The 19,689-nt window shown below is 30.2% G+C and overlaps 1 non-coding gene across 1 annotated transcript; it reads left to right on the top strand.

Moving 5' to 3' along the window:
- Nucleotides 1–7,214: 7,214 nt before the first annotated feature.
- TRNAP-UGG (transfer RNA proline (anticodon UGG)) lies at nucleotides 7,215–7,286 on the top strand. Its single transcript has one exon. It is a non-coding gene; the product is annotated as a tRNA-Pro (tRNA).
- Nucleotides 7,287–19,689: the final 12,403 nt, after the last annotated feature.

Below are 19,689 nucleotides of genomic sequence, written 5' to 3'. Positions count from 1 at the left end.
GAGGTGGGATTGCCCTAATTGTGACCTAGGATGACGTTACCGACATTACAATTAGGCCAATGTTTAATTTACTATTTGAAGCTAATTGCTAAAAGTATGAAATTAAACAATTAAACAATGAAATTCTAATTAGATGTAAATGATTTTTTAATTAGTACATGTCCTTCGTGTGTTTTGTTACCAACGCCACCTCCATTAACCAATTCCGGTCAGTTCACTCGCCGACAAACCATCAACCTAATTGAAGAACTTAGATAATTAAAAACCCTAGTTTTAGGACAAAATAATTGATAAACAAGTTTTTAATAATTGCTAAACAAATAATTACTTCACTATTTGAAAAACTTGAAGAATTATAATCTATTATTCAAGTTTTTAGAACAAGTAGATTCAATTTTAGGGAAAAAAAGTATAGATAAAACCTAATTTGTTTAAGTTTAGAAAAAGGATATAATACGGAAACTTAATGAAAAAGTGTATGTGAAAAAGTAAAGCCTGTATGTGAAAAAGTAACACCGATAAAAGTACATAAAAAAAATTCCGTATCTACGGATTTATAAAGTATAAAACTAAAAAAAAACAAAAATTCCAAGAAGTAAAAATGGTTAGAATGATTACTATCCTTGTTGGGGTTCGGACCTCCACCACTGAGATGGTAATCATGATACTTTACCACTAAGCCAAGAGTATAATTATGCCTGTTAATTACAAAGCTTGTTTATTAATAATTTTTTTCTCAAAAAACAGGTTGGACTCCAGCCTGTATAGCCAATGGGTTGGATCTGCCCCTAATCGGGTCGGGTTGGTTTTACCAGGTTTAGTATCAAGCATGTTTATTGTTTACTAGATTTTGTGCCCGTGCGTTGCACGGGTTTCAAATTTGTCTTTCCTCTAATTTTTATGGACCTTTCAATATCATTTTAAATGATACGTAACAGTTGTGTTTCAATTACTCAAATAAGGTACTTTGTACCGTTTTCCCAAATTTTCGAAATTAAATTTTAAACTAAATAACTATGTCAAACAATAACACATGGGATTTGCACGATTTTCTCATATATCGTAAAACTAAGACTCATGCTTGTTTACTTGCACATAGTCTTATAACTTGGACTCTGTTGGTTCGACACTTAGGATTTTTTTTTGTTTTTTTACTATCAAATCAATTTTTAATTTCTACTTTTCTATGCCAGATTATAAAAGAGATAATAAAAGAGCCCGTAGTTACTGTGTAGAACGGTCCCTTAATGAAAAAACATAACCTATTTATTAGTAATAAATGAACAATTGTTTTACAGAAGGGGACCGTCTCGCAGAGTGGGACCGTCTTATACTATAATTTGTGTAAAAGGGCGGCCTCTCTTAAGAGATGCTTTCTAAAAACCATTGGGACTATGGGAGCACGCATTAGGTATTGATGGACTCTATGATTAAAATGACTACAACATACTCCTACAATAACATATGTGCATAACTCGTGTGCCGAGCATGTCTGGGATTTGATGGATGGCGATCCTTAAACACCGGCCACAATCGTCCCATGTTAGGTCAGGCGTGCACTGTCCCAAGGTATACAATTTTTGGGAGTTCGTAACGTTAGCTTCTTTAGTCCCGTACTTGATCGTACTATTTGCAACTTGTGGTACCAAATCCATCATAGTCTTATTCAAGGTGGTGAGAAAGGCTCGAGGTATAAGAATCCGAGCTTATATGTATTTTCTCCATCAAAGTTAATATTTTTAACGTGCGGATTAATTTAATTAATGCCGTTATAATTCTACTTGACTCGAATTTAATGGCCTACACCAAAAAGTACAACACAGGGTGAACCAATTCAAAATTAAGGCTTATCCTACACAACTACTAAATCATAATTTAGCTCAAAAACTTCAAGCTAAATATCTCCAGTATACCTAATTGTTTTAATGTTCTCATCTTACCCAAAATTTGGAGTAGAAAATTTCTTCTCTCCCTATTGTTCTCACGTCCTCATCTATATCCAAAACTTTGATATGGGAGTCGCTTTTGACTTGAAAATGATCTTCTTACTACTTGCCATCAATTCTTGCCTTTCGTCGAGCTGATCTAATTGGCAAGAAACTCCTTTCAAAGGAAGGAATGTCAGGCAACTCAAAGGCCAACCCAAGATCAGATTCATCTTATCGCTTCCTCTAAGAATAAATATACCTTGCCAGGGCTACAGCCAAACGGGACAACCATGTGGCCAATGCACCTTCGCAGCTGCACTTTTGCCTGTGAAAGCTTACCAAGATCATATATTTATGTCGAGCTTGTCCGATCGATAAGGATGTGGTTGGAAGTAATGGCAATAGATATAAAGTTGTATTATGAATCTATAACCAATAGTAATGAGTCTGCATCACTTTCTTGACATTAAGTTATGAATCTTACACCTTTTATTCTTTTCCATTTAAAAATGATAGGACAGTGATAATCAATACTCGTCTTCGAATCTTGTCAAACTCATCTTATGTTATTTCGTACTCCCTCCGTTCCGGTCATATGTTTACACTTCCTTTATTTTGTGAGGGGAAAATAAAGAAAGTGTAAACATATGACCGGAATAGAGGGAGCATGTTCTTATGGAAAACCAACTTTACATGCATGCATTGTTCTTATGGATCCCTTTAATTAGTTTTCATCATAAGTGGATTGTACAAAAGTTCTTAAAATACTCTTATGAAACTCTGGTAATATTTATGAATGACGAACATCATAAAATTAGATCACTTCAAACTGTTTGTCCTCCACTCCCCCCTTGCAAAAAAACACAAAGCAATACCATCTAGATCTATAAAACAATAGAATAATTTAAGTTCATACTCCAACTAATTAGAGAAAATTTAAAGGAGATATATAAGACAATATAAATACAAAGTTAATTACTGAATACAACAAAAAAAGCTAATATACTATATATGGGAAAGAAAATACGTAGAAACCGGTTACTGCATTAGACACCATTAATCCACCATACTCGCACTCACATCCACAACAACCGTCTGAGTTACAACGCCAACCACCAAGGCACCAATATTGGCACCAATATGGGAAAGATATATAATGATGATCGAATATTCTCGGACAACGTAATAATTGCGCCTGCTCGTTCCAGTGATCGCCACTTCCTACAGAAGAACAAAAAAAATTATAAAATTAATTTATGCAAACACTACCATGCAACAATACATTAGAGCAAAAGGCAAAAAAAACCTATAAAATCAATCGATTTTTACGAAAACTGCAATGCCACATTACACTACAAATTCCATAGAAAGAAACAAAGTTACGTACAAAACTACATATGGACCAAATTTAATGAAGTTGTATTATATTTATAAGGAGCCATTAAGTAGTGTTCTAATTAGTTTAGGAATTTGCAATGTATACAACCACGTTTCTATCAGTTTGTACAACTGTGAGGATAGAATTGTGATAGAATTTTTTACTATACGGTTGGGATAAGATAATTTATTATCTCTAGATATAAATTTATTAATAAATAGGTGTTTTATAAAAATTAGAGACTCTATAATTGCCTGAAAAAAGCCTCTTTTATATATATACTAGATTTAATGCCCGGGCAATGCCCGGGCCATTTGGTAGAGAGTCTTTATAATCAGTTGTTACATCTTCAAAATCAACTATGACAATGTCTTGTCCAAAATGATTAAGATGAAGCATAAATACTTAGCAGAGATGATATGTCAGTAAGTTATTGAGTGATCATTCTAACTATTTTTCTTGATCATCTTATTCTTATCGTGAGGGCAAAGTGAGTCTTTATACTTATTTTCATAATAAGTGTACGATATAATGACTTTAGGTCTTATTTTTTTCGGCTAAAAGGAGCTGGACTGAACTGAATGTAGCTGAACTGAATTGAACTAAACTAAAATGAATGTAGGTAAAATAAGAGTTAATTTTTGAAGAAATAAATGAGTTAAACTGAACTGAATGTAGCTGAAGTAAGGGTTAGGCCTTGTTCTTTTTCGGTTGAAGAAAGTTGAGATGAACTGAGTTGAACTGAACGGAACTTAATGAAGTTGAGCTTAATGGAACTAAACGAAATTGAGCTAAACTGAATTTAGCTGAAATAAAAGTTAATTTGTGAAATAATGAGCTGAACTGATTAGAGTTGAACTGAAATAAATCAGAAAGAAGAAATACTAATTTACGAAAAGATGATTCGAACCAAATAGAGTTGAACTAAACTGGACATAACTAAAATTAAACCAGAAAGAACAATACTCTAATTAACTTATGAAAAGATGAGCTGAACTGTATTGAATGAAGCGAACAAAATGAGAACGGGCTGCCATTGTGAATGCTATCTTGTATATAAATAATACATAATGATAATAGTAATCTACCCATTTGCAAATCCCGTATGTTGTAGGACTCGTTACACTGTTGGTACGAAAACCCTTTTGTTTACTACTCAAATTCTTGTCATAGGGAAAATGATCTTATTATGAGGTTTTTTAATTTTCTCGTTTTGTTATCTTTTTATTTATAATGAAAATAATTACAACTTCAAATAATAATAAAAAAGTATAGCTCCATGTTACGTAGTTTTTGCAATCATGAACTCTATTTCGGCATTAAATTAATTACTATAGATGATAGTATTATAAGCAATCCCATCACTCACCAAACTCTTGCAAATTAGATTTTTTTTATAAAACTACATACTCCCTCCTATTCCGAATAAGTGTTCCATTTGGACAATGACACGAAAATTAAGGAATATAGTTAAAATAATGAAAATTATTGTATAGGGGTAAGAATATATTAGTTAAATAATGAAAAGTATTGAATATGATGGGTTATGGGTGGTTGGGGTAGTAAATAAAGAAAAGAGTTAAGGGTAGTAAAGTAAAAAACCATGTCTAAATATGGCAAATGGGACAGTTATGTGAATAGACGGAAATGGCAAATGGGACAGTTATTTAGAATAGGAGGGAGTATTAAAATCCTTATACTTGCCCAAATTCAAGTTAATTATATTATTAAAATTGGTAAAAGAAATTGATGCATATTCTATTTTTTAGCTCACAAACTCTACCCGGAGACTCATCATCTTATTTTTATTTTTTTTTGAGAAAAGATCATTATCATTAATAAAAAGTCATACGACATCTACAACATATGGCAAGCTCAATCGGATACAAATCGATTACAACCATAGAAAATAAATTCTTGTTCAAAGAATGAAACACGCAAATGTAGTCTCTATCATCGATTCGCCGCAAAAGGCTTTCATCTATAAGAGGGTCTCCGAATCTTCCTTGACGAGTATCCATTTCTTCTGACGTGATTGATTGTAGCCATGAATCGGACAAAATATGTAAAACCATATAACGATCTATAACAACGCTGATCTTCCACGACTTATTAGAAAAGTGCAAACGAACCAGAAAACGAAAGCTCTCAAACTGAGAGAAGGACACCACCGATAGACGGGGACGGAGCCCTCAGAAAGAGAGACGAAACAAAAACGAAAGCGGAAATTAAACAAAAACATAAAGGAAAATAGATTGTAAACTATTGATTGAAAAATAAAGCAATTTTGGGGCTTACCATCGATTGATGATCGATGGGAACCCCGTATAATTGATGGAGGCTAGGGTTTTTAGAAAGAGTTTTTTTTTGGATTCTACCAATTTTCGGACTTCTTCTGTTTCCTTCTATTTGAGATTTTAAATTGACTTGAGAGTCATCATCTTATTAATTACTAACTAACCCTTATTATGTCACAAAATCCGGATTCTTGATGTTGTTTGAAAATCATTCAAAAACGTTGGGCTCTAGGGTGTAGTATCTAATCTAATAGTTTATAATCAAATAAAAAATTCAGATATCTTTTCATTATCATATTACACAAATTCTTAACAAAATTATTTATTAAGTTTACAATTTTTAATCTAGTAGTATTCAATTTGACGGGAACTACTACATACTCCCTATATTGCTAAAAACTGGGAAGAAGAAGTTGTGATGAATAGTGGGAAGAAGAAGTTGTGATGAATAGTTTACCGGGCTAAGTTGATGATAAGTTGGAGTAATAAATAAATACCAATATTCATATTCACATTAAGACTGGCAAAAAAAAAGTATTCACATTAAGATACTTAACAAAATCCACATGTTTGTAGTCAAATTTTATCCTCATAAACTTGTAGATATAATGAACTTTTCTCGATCATGTAAATAAGACCAATATTAACTTCCCCATTCCTTTGAATGGTAAGAAGTTGTGATAAATCCTTTTTCATTAATATCCAACTTCAGAACTTGTCATGGCAGATTGTCAGCCTTGTTTTGCCTTGTTGCCTTTTGAGTAACTGATTATACGATTTTATCGTACCGTATGAAATAATGATATACTGGATTAAAAAGACATTTCAATTCAATAATTAATAAGGGGAAGCAAATTTAAGGAACCGTTGATTAGTCTCCAAGACTTGCATCTCTTTCTCCTCCAAGAATTCCGTCATCATTTAAATCATCATCATAATCAGTAAAGAAGATGTAATTCCTAAACATCGGAAGTTTTCCATTATATGTTGGGACGATCCAATTCGGTTTCCCCAACCTGAAATCTGCCTTACTAAATCTAAAGTTAATAACACCACGTAGTTATATGCAAATATATTACTCTGTATATAATAAAAACCTTGAAGCCAATACTATTTATATAGGTTAGTGGTGTTTCCAACCTAGTTGAATTCCGGTACCCCAAAGTCAATCTCTTCGTTTAGTTTTTTTCTGGCCAAGTGACCGTGTCCTACTGAGACTCGACTAACTTGACTTTAAACGTTAGTTACAGATTTAAATGAGAGTATATCTTAATCGCATAAATATTTAATATATTAAATAGGTAGTCGGTAAAAGTTGGACTCTCTATAATCGCTCGAAAAAAACTTCCTTTATTAATATAGATAGATAGATATTGATTGATTGTGATAAAATTCACCCATTAACCCGTCATAATTTGACTCCATCATTTTGATAAGTTTAAGAAATATCATACGAAAATATTTCCATGTATTGGCACTTTGGCAGGAATTATCTCCATGAAAGTCAATCGATTGGGTGCTAAGAAAGGCATTTAGAGAAATTATTTTCCTGTACTGAGGAAAATTGTTAAGACGGTATTTAATGTATCAGTCAGACTTTATTTAACAAAAGGGCATTTGGTCTAGTGGTATGATTCTCGCTTTGGGTGCGAGAGGTCCCGAGTTCGATTCTCGGAATGCCCCTTAAATAATTTTTTCAGGGTCTAAAGTTTTGCTCCCAGTCTTATTAATTACTGTAGTTCCTAATTTTATGGAGGATACATATATAACTTTAGTATTCTTTATAGGCAGTAATACTAAGATGGTAATCTATTTTTTGTCAAATGAGCCGCAAACTATCTTATATATATATATAAAGCTGGGTTGAAACCCTGTGGATTCGACATTTGTCATCTTTTAATTGGTTAATTAAGTTGAATGATGTGTATTTCAGTCAAAGTTCGAGATGAAAGTAACATGATGGTATGTATACATGCATAGAATTCATGTATCTATGATTAATAAGAAAGAATACATGTTTTTCTTCGTAAATGTTTTTAAGAATTCAAAATAAATTGACCAAATAGAATTAAATACAAAGTAATTAAACACTTACTGCATGAATTGACCAAATAGTGCAACGTGATGAATGACCGAATAGTGCAATTCACATGATGATATTAAGTGTTTGCAATTAATTTAGCCAAAGCCATTTGACCGTAGTGCCACATATAGGCAGTGTATATGCAGTGTACTTATTACAATAATTCACATTTACTCTATATTGTAATGGTGCATTAAATGAAATTGTATATAAATACGGAGTATTTGATAGTGCAAGTCGAAACATTTTGTACAAATAAAAATCATGCCTCGCAACTTTCTATCGTCTCTATTTTGACGAAGACCAAACCAAGAGATTTGACTTTCATATACTCCATAAAGATGAAGACCAAACCAAAAGATAGATTTTGACGTTGTTCATGTAGATTATGTGTTCATCACTACAAAGGTGATTGTAAGTTCCTTAATTTTAAACTGATTTTCACTTCTTCTTTTCTACAATAGAGCAATATTTAATCTTATACTTTATTATTCAATAGCAGATGGTAATTGAAGGATGAACGATTTTATAACTATATTAATAAGACTCAATATTAATGTTGCAATTATAATAAGGTGTTGTCATTCAATATAAAATAGAGTAATTTAGCTATATACTCCATTGTTTCATTTGCTAATAACTTCAATTATCTTTATGATTCACAATTCTTGCATAAACAATGCAATTATTGAAAGTGTAAAAACTTTTTCCAAAAAAATAATGCAACTTCATCTAGAAAACTATAAATTAAAGAGAGTAGGTAAATAGATACATTTTGAAAATTAAATAAGAATACAAATGTTCTCGACAAGTAGTGTTTATTATAATAAGATTGTCTCTTCTATATTGAAAAAAATTTGGAAACACTAGATTTTATCACTTTTACATTGATGTACAATCATAAAGCGATGTATATAATTTGAGGCGAAATTAAATAGTGATATAGGTAGTATTTGTAATTTGGGGTGAAATTAATACGTCACACTTAGCTTACTAGAGAGTCTAAAATATATGTCTATAAATGTAGGGTACTTTATAAATTTTATATTTCAAGGCATTTAAATATATATTTATGTTGTCAAATTTGAAATTGGCACATGTACTAAATATCGATGTATTGCCTTGAAAATATTGAAATTTAATAAAATATACGCAGAAATCTAAAACTAAATGAATTTAGAGTATGTCTTATATCTAAATCTTAAAGCTTAAAATGCCCTACTGTTTTATCTAAGTTAAACACGACCACAAAAATTTAAGGAAATGTTGAGCAAAAGACTTGATTCCACAACCTCTAACTGAATAGTAATACCACTTCTAATTTCTATAGAGTATACAGCAATCAACTATAGCCCATATAGATTATAATACCCCTCCCTCGGCCCCCTTCCTACTTAATGTGATATTTTTTGTGTGTAGTCTTTAATTTTTAATGGTTGATGCTCATTAATAGTTGACATACTAAACATAGAGGATAAAAATGTGATTTAACATGAGTATGCATCTCAATTCAGTTCATGGATCACAGGCTACTTAATGAAGGAACATACAATAACGAACCACACATCTCAAATGATCGATATGTAATGTTCCTGGATTTAGAGAAACGATTATTGATGACACTAATTAAAGATGAAATATACGAGAAAAATGATGTCAACGTGTCTACATTCGAACAATAAATTGCATTGAAAATATAATATGGACTATTTTTATACACTTATATTTTCTTATGTTATGCGGTAACAATTCGAATTTGCTTTTGGAATAATACTTCCAACGTAATATATACAGTAGCAGTTTGCATATACAAAATATTATTGACACGAAAAAAATATGCACAAAATATTGCTCATTAAAATGACATATATAAGAATAATTGAGGGAGTATTGCAAATCTGTGGAGCGGGTTAATAGTTTCAAGAGTGAATAGACTTGGAACACGATTTTTGTAACAAAATATGGAAATTTAAAAGGCACACATAGCGGGTGACATAAAACAATTCTCTCCTTTCTCATATTAATAGTTAGTAGTCTTTTACTTTATATTCATTGTAAAGTCTATTCTAATAAAAGCTAAATAATTAAACAAATGATGGAGATTAATAAAAGCTAAATAATTAAACAAATGATGGAGATGGATTGGAGTAGTTGTGATTAATTTTTAAAATCCAAGAATATTTAGTCCTTACTAAATAATTTTATAAATTTATGATATATATACAAACATATACAAACTTACCGTGCGAAGCACGGGATTCTACCTAGTAAGGATATACAGTTAGACCTGTCAAACGGGTCGGGCGGGTGGGTTACGGGTTCGGGTAAAATACGGGTCAGGTCAATTTCGGGTTTGTAAAATACGGGTTTATACGGGTCGGGTTTATACAGGTTTCCGGTCGGGTTAGGGTCAATTTCGGGTTTGTAAAATACGGGTTCGGGCGGGGCATGTTATACGGGTTTCGGGTCGGGTTAGGGTCAAAACGGGTCTTAGTGACTCCTTTTCATATAATTGTATAAATTATTATTTTTCCATCTCTTTTTTCGAGATTTTTTTTGTATCCTTTTATTTACTCTTAAATTAATGATCAATTTATCTTTTATTTTTCTATCTAGTCATGAGACCATCCCACCTTATAATAATCTTTTGATGTGGGACAATTTATTTAGATATTGTATATTCATCAGAGTTACCTAATTTTTCAATGTGGGACAATAATATACGGAGTACTTAGAAGTACACCATATTTTTTGCACCTAATTCGACATCAAACGTGGTTTACTAATAAGCAAATACTATACTATCTATTAGTATTCGTACATTTTTTTTTTCTTTTTGTCATAATTAAAATATGTCTGTAAATAATATGACACTTATACTCTAATGATAACATTTTTTACCATAATATAAATAAAAATTATAAACATCATTTGAATATAATATGGAACATACATATCATATTGTGGAGATAATGACACAATCCCTTAAAAGCTCTCTACGACATACTGAAGAGATTCAAAAGATTTTGGATTGATATATAACTTCCAATGATTCCACTTATTTATGTTATTTATATGTAGTATATTCATCACATTTACATTATTTTTCAATGTGGGACATATAAGATACTAAGAAATACACGATTTTAATATGTGCAAATTATATGAAAGCTATACTCTAAAGACATCATTTTTTTTACCGTTAATCTAATTATATTATTTTCGTAGTTTTTTTTTTAAAATAAGTATTATAATATCACTAATATATAATCGTCTTTATAAATATTTATGTGCTTAATATTTGTATGTTATTCTTTGTGTAATGACAATAACTCAAAAAATTTTGTGTTGATGCCTGAGTGTCAATGATGACTTTTATTTAAAATCATGGGGTCAATCCAACTTATAATAATATTCTCATGTGGGACAATTCAACTATTTATTCACAGTATATTCATCACACCTATATTATTTTTCAATGTGGGACAAATAATATACTTAGAAGTACCTCCATATTTTTTGCACCTATTTCGACATCAAACCCGATTTATTTGATAATGAACAAATACTATACTACTCCCTCCATACCAGACCAACGGTAACATTGACCGTTTTGCCACTATTCATGGTCGTAGAGAATCTTCGATATTATTCTTAATCTATAAGACAAAATATAGTCATGTGAGATCTTGTTTGATTTATCGTCATGAATGCTATAAGAATATCAAATTTTTATAATTTTTAATAATATATAACAAAAGATATTTACGTTGCAAAACGTGTCTCGACAAGTGTGAAAAAGTCAATGTTACCATTGGTGTGATATGGAGGGAGTATCTATTAATATTCGTACGTTTTTTTATCATAATTAAAATAGGGATATTCTCTCGTGTACCCTCAACTTTTTCATTTTCTATGATATACCCCTCTTTTCATGCAAAAAAACTTTGACCGTCAATAACTCTTGGCTACAAGTTCAGAATACGATAAACTTTTTTTTCAAATTGACCGTCTTTAAGAGGTCTTCCGTGTGAAAAAAAATTCACCGACGTTTCAACTCGTAGTCGGGAATTATGGTCGGTCAAAGTTTATTCGTTAAAAAATGTTTGACCAACCATAACTACCGACTACGAGTTCAAAAAGCGGTGAATTTTTTTTTCAAATTGATGGCCTTGACGAGATAATCGGTTTGAAAAAAAAAAATTACCATTTCCTGAACTCGTAACAGAGAATTATTGTTGGTCAAAGTTTTTTTGTGAAAAACGAGGGGTACACCATAGAAAACGAAAAAGTTCAGGGGTACACGAGAGAATATCCCATTAAAATATGTGCAAATGATATAAAACATACTCTAATGATAGCATTTTTTTTTTCACGAATCTAATTACTTAGTTTTCATAATTGTTTTTATGAAATATATAAAAATTACACTTTTATGCCAAATATATGTAATATCTCAACTTTGTGCGAAATGTTGAACTGATAAGTTGTTATACGGTGCGTGACAAATAGTGAGTAGCGACTATATATGTATCTGCTAATCATTTGATTAATTAATCATGTGTTAAAACTATACTTTAAAACATATATCAGCATGCTTTATTTAATATTTTGAAAGTTGGAATATTTTTAATTATTTTATATTAGTATAATTTGCTTTAAATACTAAATTTTAATAAAAATTTCCATCAACGGGTCGGGTTACGGGTCCGGTCGAGTCTTGACCCTAAATATGCGGGTCATTATCAGGTCGGGTCATTTTCGGGTTCACATTTTTTTGGGCCGGGTTCGGTCGGTTTTTCGGGTCGAGACATACTATAACAGTTGGAGAGGGGAATTTGAAGTTCGGATATGAGACTTAGGGGTGTTTTGTTGGCACTTGGCATCATTAGAATGGATTTGGATCCATTTCAAATTTTCAATGTTTAGTCGAAATATTTTGGAATAGAGTTAGATATTTAATGGATTATAACTCCATTTGAATCCCTTGAATTCCCATACGCACCTCCTCCTCCCCTCCCCTTGAATTCAATCTTCATTCCTCCATATTTATTATTAAAATGAATCAAACAAGTTTTTAAATATATGAAATTGGAACTCCATACTTGAATAGTTTCTCATTCATTCCATTCTATTCTTAAGCACTTAACCAAACGACTTTTAATATTTATTAATTGTTATGCCTTAAGGCCTTGTTCTTTTGGACTGAAACGGATCTGATCTGAACTGAACTGAACTTATAGGATCTGAACTGAATTGAACTGAACTTATAGGATCTGAACTGAACTGAACTGAACTTATAGGATCTAAACTGAACTGAACTGGACTTATGGGATCTGAACAAAACTTATAAGATCTGAACTTTATTATTATTATTATTATTATTATTATTATTATTATTTTTATTTTTTTTATCAAATGCGCGCAGCTTTCATTATAATAAAAATAAAAGGTTTACATAAAATTGGTGGGGACATTGATAAAAAAAATATAGTCTAAAACACAAGGTAAGATAAAACATTTTTCCGTTTTATATACAATGGTTTGTTCATACATTATACTACGATAAAAAATAAATCGCATATTACATCTTTTTTTCTAACCATTAATTCCCATATTATTGTCAAAAATAAAACCTAACGGTCTCAACTAAATATGTAGTAGAGGCAGTCGAGTATCGAATCCACAGGGAGGAATGTAACTACAGCTATCTATTTCTAATTCTAAGGTAACAATTGGGTTTGATTAATTTTTGGTTCTAAACTACGGAGTAAAAGGAAGAGAAATAAGGGCAGAGCAGTAAGGCAAGAAAATGATTTTAAACTATCAAATAGAGAGGGACATGTCGGGAATTCGGTTCACTACGGTAGTACAACAACTCAGCAGTAAATGACTCAGACGAACTAATGTGAGACGGATATTAGAAGGTCCTTTCGGTCCACTTCCCACCCTAAAATACCACTAACTTAACTTTCGTCCTCATTAGGGTAGTCTACTGTTTATAGCAGGCCTATTTAGTCCAATCTTTCGATCCGGGGTTAATTGTAGCAGTTAATGGGTGACATAGAAGCGTGCACTCAACTAGGTCGAGAATTACAATTATATTGCTATAGTGACAGAGTCTCTTATGTCAATTCGCCTAATTCATTCACTACGTCGTCATTATTCTACCGCAGATCCCCTAATCCCAACATGAAGGGGTTTAGCTACTCATATTCGTAATAAAACTAACAGCATGTAAATTTCCAGCAGATGACATAATGAAATGATAATAAAAATTGCTAATAGAAATTAGGGCAGAAAGAGACAATAACAAAGGAAGGTTAATTATTATTAAAAGGGAAAGAGAATTACAATCCAGCAATTTCCGGCGTAAAGAACGAAATCCGAGCAAAGAAAATCCAACGTCGAAAGTAACAGTCTAATGTAGAAGAGAGTAAAAACTAGATAAAAAGAATACTGGATGAAAAGAGAATAATAAGATGACTCATAACCTAGTTAAACATAGGTTATATAGCCAAACAAAAAAGTGTTTAAGCGAAATTATTAAAACACGGACTAATTAAAGCCCACAGACGGAAATCCTCTCGATCGAGTAGGGAACACCACTCGATCGACCAACGTCTTGGCAGAAACCCCTCGATCGTCCAGAAGGGTTCTCGATCGAGGACCAGATCAAATGCAGCTTACTCGATCGAGTGAGGAACAGCTCGATCGAGTCTTGGGAAGCTTAGGGACCTCTCGATCGTCCCATAAACTGCTCGATAGACCACCAATCAACTCGATAGACCACTTGAGTCTTCAATTCAGCTCACGTCTTCACCCAAATGCTTCGTAATGCGTGCAACGACACTTCAAGTGCAGCATCTCACTCTGGGACAATCCCGTCTCCTCTAAATGCATGCAAAAAGGACGAAATGGAGCATGGTTTCGCTACTTCCGCGATTATCCCTACAAAAAGGACAAAATACACCAAAGTAGCCAATTCGGGGCAAAATACTATAAAAACAGTATATAAATGCATAGAAATACGTGCTGAAATAGGCCAAAAAGACTATACATTAGGCACGTATCAATTATCATAATCCTCATCACTTTCATCTTCACTATCACTATCACTCTCACTCTCGACTACGAATCCATAACCTCACCAAATGTTTTTGACTATGTTGTTCCGCACCTTATACATAATAATTAAGAAATAAAGAATTTCGTTTAATGTAAAAAGAAGCACGACAAACAGAAACTGGACATTAAATAAGATCAAAACGTACCTTGGTACGTGAAACGAACAATGGTGATGAAGGAGGTGATTAATGGGAGAGGTGATAATTAGGTGAGTGAGGGGAGTGTGGTAAATATATTGAGTTTATGAAGGGAGTGAATAATTTGTGTTATTAATGAAGATTGGAATCATGGTGAAATTATTAAGTTTTTTTTTTCTTTTTTTTGGTTTAATTTATTATGTGTATCGAATAATTAATATGAAATGTTTTTGTATTGGTTTTTAAAAATAATACTCCGTATATAATTTTTCTGAACTGAACTTATAGGATCTGAACTGAACTTATAAGATCTGAACTGAACTTAAATTAAGTGACTTTAAGTCCAAAAAAACAGGGTCTTAGGCCCTGTTCTTTTGGACTGAAATTGTCTGAACTGAACTGAACTTAACTTAATGGAGCTGAGCTGAACTGAACTGAACTTAAAGAAGCTGAACTGAACTGAACTGAACTAAACTTATTTGAACTGAACTGAAATAATAATAAAAAGATTATACTACTAATAATAACAATAATAATAATAATAATAAATATTATAATAATATTATTCATTAATAATAATATATTAATATAATATAATATATTAATAATAATCTAATAAGATATATAAAAATTAAAATAGTAATATAATAATAAAAAGAATATATTAGTAATATAAATGATAACATTATTAATAATAATAACTAAAAAATAAATAATACTAGTAAAATAATAATAATAATAATAATAATAATAATAATAATAATAGGTCTAATATAATAACTTAATAATATAATAATATTAAGAATAATAATAATAATAATAATAATAAATATTTGATTAATAATAATGAATATATTAATAATATAATATAATAAGTTATTAATAATATTAAATATAATAATAATAATAAATATTTGATTAAAAATAATGAATATATTAATAATATAATAAATATAATATAATAACTTATTAATATAATAATATTAAATATAATAATAATAATAATAAACATGTTATGAATAGTATTAATAATAATGAATATATTAATAAAATAATAAATATAATATAATAATAATAATAAATAAATATATTAAATATAAATATAATTATATAAACAATACAAATTAATTATTAATAAATGTAATAGTAATATAATAAATATAAAAATAATATAATAATAATAATTACAATCGTAAATAAATTAATATAATAATAATGGTATCAATAAGAATATAAAATAAGAATAATAATATTAATGTTGAAATAAACTAATATGATCTGAACTGAACTGAATGGAACTGAACTGAACTTAACTTATTAGAACTAAAATTAAGTCCAAAAGAATAGGCCTTAGTCTTAATATTACAGTTTAATTGTCAGATACCAACGACATTCTTCCAAAAATAAATCTATATCTATATATCTATCTATCTATATTAATAAAGGAAACTTTTTTCGAGCGATTATAGAGAGTCCAATCTTTAAAGAAAACTTTAGAGATATATTAAACGCGAGATTCCCTAACATTTAATAGTTTAATACATACAACAATACTAATCTAACTACAATTCCGAGTACGTACGACCATTTGTTATTGGGTTAGTTGTTATTTGTTATTGATGATTTTTGGTGTGACATGAATTCTAATACAAAACAAATGCCCAAGCTACATAAGATAAGATAGTATTCCAATATAACTAGAGTATTGTACGTCTAACGTAGTATATATATTTAGGTTTCAATTTACATCTTGCATAATACTATCTCATAGTTGAAATATTTTCCTTCGTCTATATTTTTGCTCTTTTTTATTTTCAATTATTTATGATTTTAGTTATTATATTACTAACATTGGTTAATTTGTATACTTTGATGCAGGTAAATTGACATTATTGCTGAAGATCATGTATGAATTTGACATGGTTGAAACCTAAAGAAGCATATAAATTTAAATACTTTGTTATCATAATGAATGAAGGTAAGGTAAACTATTAATGTTTTAAATTTATTCCTTTTTGTAAGATCAAACAATTTACACTTTTCCGTTATTGCTCTTATAGTTACTCCCTCCGTCTCTATTATTTGTTTTTACTTTGTTCTCATTTGTCGAATGTATATATGTCGTCGAATTGTATATAAATCTATACAATTAACTGATAGAGTAGACATGAACCTTAATTCACTTATGATAGAAATTGTTAATCTTGCGGACTTACAAAACTCCCGTGAATTCAGGTTGATAAAAGCACCTATTACCTTTTGGAAAATTCCAACACCATGTTTTCTAATATATGGATGAAACATGTTTGTATTATTTTTTTAATGTTAATGTTATAGCAGTCTTAATTGACTCAAACGCATTAAGAGTTTATACGGGGTTAATTTCTATTAGTAGCGGATCTTGGTCCTTGGAGCAAGCAAATATATAAGAGGCAGGGGCGAGTTTTAAACTATGGATTCAATTATTGGGACAAGGGTAGTCGGATGATCCAAACCTGTTACACAGAAATATAATCTATGTTACAAAAAATTTTGACATGTTTACGGCGTAAATTTATAGTACTTACGTAGGACAATAACATATGAGTTTGATAAAGTTTTTATACAACCTGACAACCATCTTCCATGTACTTAGATAACATAATTATAGCCCGTATAAATAAGCACTGCTCATTTGAATGCAATATGATGTTATTACTCCTATCGGTTATGTTTGTAGGGTCGTCTCCATAGAGATTGTTTACATAAAGGTTGTATAAAACGGATATGTTAATACAAATACCATAATATGATCTCTTCCTACAAAATGATTTCTACAAGGCCGCATTACACGAGACTTTGTATACATTTATATATAGGAATACTCAGTTTAACTTCCTATTGTACATATTAACTTCAAGAAAAATAGAATAATAAAACGTGACCAAATACGACGCAAATCTAACACTTTTAAATGGGTATGATGATTTCTTATTGGCTAGGAGGGCACATTAATGGTTCTCTTAGAGGACCTAAGAATTTTTTCCGTAATGAAACATATAAATTTGTTTATATTCTTTGGATATAAAGATCAAGTTCAATTTATACGTCTATTGTTTGACAAAAAGTATTTACCAAATTATTTTTAACAAATCGGTTTCAGTTACGTTATCGACTTCAAATAAAGCCACATACTTTTTTTTTATTATTGTAAATAAGTCTTTGTCAAACTTGAATTAAAGAATATATTGTTTTTAATATTGTTAAAGAAAATTACAAAAGACTTTACCAAGCGGCCCGTGCATCGCACGGGCATTAACTCTAGTATATATATAAAAGAGAGTTTTTTCGAGCGATCTGAGAGCGTCCACATCATCAAAAATTAATTTAGGAAAGTATCATAAATAATAATATTTGATGTAAAAAATAAAGTGGAGAATCTTTTAATTATTATAATATATATATTTCCTAAATTATATTCAAGTGATATTTCCAATTTTTATATCAAACTTTTACATTTCATTTTGGCAAAAAAGTATCGTTAAAAAAATTATTAAAATAATATAATTCGATTCGTGGTAAAAAATGCTATCATTAGAGTATAAATTTCATATTATTTGCACATATTAAAACTTCTTAGTATGTAAAATTGTGTAATTTTTAGTATATATTGTCCCACATTGGAAAATAACGTAGGTGTGGTGAATATACTACATATAAATAGTAGAATTGTTCCACATCGAAATATTAGTATAAGGTGATGTGATCCTATGATAATAAATAGGAGGCATATTTGGAACTTATGTATCCACCCTATTTTTTTTGAGTCTCATAAATATTGTTTTAAAGAGCTCTTAATATTTTCTATCATTATCTACGCTATGATATAAAAAATAAAGTGGAAATCGTTGGGAACTGCCCGGGAAAGAGTTAAGAACATGAACAAGAAAATAAAAAAAATACAAAACTAAAGGTTTTACTAATGGTAGTCTTCTGACACAGTACAAAACTAAAGATTTTACTAATGGTTTTCTTCTGAATGCAGTAGTAGAGCGTTAATGAGTCGTTATATGTACGATTTAGAGATCCATATCTAAGGATCGAGACTAAGTGATTTTACCTTCAAAGAAAAATAATATGTATACAATAGTGGTGTTTTTAAGAAGAAACATGTACTTCTTGGTATGTTATATCTTTCACATTGAAAAATAATGTAGGCATGATGAACATACTACGACTAAATAATTAAATTATGTATCTCACATCGAAAGAATAGTATACGGTATGGTGATTCTATAAATATAAATAGGGAGCATCCTTGAAACTTAGGTATTACCCAAAATTTTTGATATAAAAAATATGTACTTTTTAGTATGTTATATGTCCCACATTGAAAAATAATGTAGGTGTGGTGAATATATTATGTATAAATAATAGAACTGTCTCATATATATATACATTTTCTATATTATATTAAAGTGATGTTTATAATTTTGATATAAAAACTTTATATTTCATTTGACAAAAAAGTATCGTATGAAAATTATATAATTAGATTGTGACAAAAAAATGCTATCATTAGAGTGTAGGTTGTACTGTATTTTCTTATTATTAAATCAGGTTGATGTCAAAGTAGTTGCGAAGAAAAATGGTGTACTTAGTATGTTATTTGTCCTACATTGAAAAGTAATGTAAGTGTGGTGAATATACTATGTATAAATATTAGAATTGTCCCACATCGGAAGATTACCATAAGGCA

This window comes from Silene latifolia, chromosome 7 (assembly GCF_048544455.1).
Source record: "Silene latifolia isolate original U9 population chromosome 7, ASM4854445v1, whole genome shotgun sequence".
In the NCBI taxonomy this organism is placed as follows: domain Eukaryota; kingdom Viridiplantae; phylum Streptophyta; class Magnoliopsida; order Caryophyllales; family Caryophyllaceae; genus Silene; species Silene latifolia.
The sequence above is the reverse complement of the archived record's forward strand: the minus strand, read 5'-3'. Positions and strand labels throughout refer to the sequence as shown.